The sequence below is a fragment of the Callorhinus ursinus genome, unplaced genomic scaffold (assembly GCF_003265705.2).
Source record: "Callorhinus ursinus isolate GAN/ISIS: 27379988/994484 unplaced genomic scaffold, GSC_fseal_2.0 scaffold81, whole genome shotgun sequence".
Lineage (NCBI taxonomy): Eukaryota > Metazoa > Chordata > Mammalia > Carnivora > Otariidae > Callorhinus > Callorhinus ursinus.
The window spans coordinates 2,961,845-2,963,075 of record NW_027397143.1 but is presented as its reverse complement, the minus strand read 5'-3'; the positions used below and the strand labels follow the sequence as shown (position 1 = coordinate 2,963,075).

Sequence of the window (1,231 nt, the reverse complement as noted above, 5' to 3'; positions counted from 1 at the left end):
TTTTGGTTAAGTTTATTCATGGGTACTTGGCTTTGTTTGTTGCTATTATAAATTTTTTTCTTCTGTCATATCTTGAATGAGTCATTGTGTGTGTGTTGTTTTGTGTCCATCTACCCCATTTGTTGTTAGTTTCGTGTCTATCTACCTCATTTGTTGTTAGTTTCATCAGTTCTTCTAGAGAGTTTAGGTATGCTGTCATCTGAATATTGAAATAGTTTTACTTCTTCTTTACTGATTTTTATGCATCTACTTGCTTTCTCTAATTAAATTGGCTAAATACCTCCAATTCAATATTGAATATTGAATATAAAGGAGCCTCCTTCCCTTGTTCCTGAGCTTAGTAAAAAGGCCTCTAGTCTTCCCCCGTTAGGAGAGATGTTGACTTTAGGATAGGGAGATAGATGTATATGTGTATATATTTGGGAGTATACCTTAATTCCTATTTTATTGGGTGGCTTCTTAAAATCAGGAATGAATATTGATTTTCATTGAAGACATATATGGAGATAGTTATATGGTATTTTTCCTAGCACTATGAATGAGCTGAATCATATGTATTTTTAAAATATGGAATGCTTCAAAAATAAAATAAAATAAGGAATGCTTCACAAATTTGCGTGTCATCCTTGTGCAGGAGCCATGCTGATCTCTTTATCGTTCCAACTTCAGTATATGTGCTGCCGACGCGAGTACAATAAGATGAATCATATTAATGGATTTCCTAATTTTGGGTCCAGGATGAGAGGATAAGGCAAACAATAAGACACAACATTTATTAAATATGAACATTAAGCCATCTTTGCCTTCCTGAAATGGAAGACACTTGGGCATGATATATGATGTTTTAATATGGTTATGTGAGCCATCCATTTGCTGTGTAATAAGTTACCATAAACTCAGTAGCTTAAAATAGCACACGTCCATTATCTCTTAGTTTCTGTGGACCCGAAGTCCACGCACAGCTTTGCTGGGTTCTTGCTGGTGTTGGCTAGGACTGGGTCCTCATCTAGAGGCTCAACTAGGAATGGATCTGCTTTTCTCTTCATGTGGTTGCCGGCAGCATTCACTTATTTCCACGTGCCTGACTGAGAGCTTAAATGTTTTGCTGGTGGTTGGCTGGAATCTGTCCTCAGCTTCTGGAAGCCTCCTGCAGTTACTAGGGACCACCTGTCGTTTCTTGCCCTGTGGGCTTCCTCGACACAGCCTCTTGCTCCATCAGGCCAGCAAAGAA

General features: G+C 38.3%; 1 non-coding gene across 1 annotated transcript; it reads right to left on the bottom strand.

Moving 5' to 3' along the window:
- Positions 1 to 589: 589 nt before the first annotated feature.
- LOC112816288 (U6 spliceosomal RNA) lies at positions 590 to 693 on the bottom strand. Its single transcript, XR_003206159.1, has one exon. It is a non-coding gene; the product is annotated as a U6 spliceosomal RNA (small nuclear RNA).
- Positions 694 to 1,231: the final 538 nt, after the last annotated feature.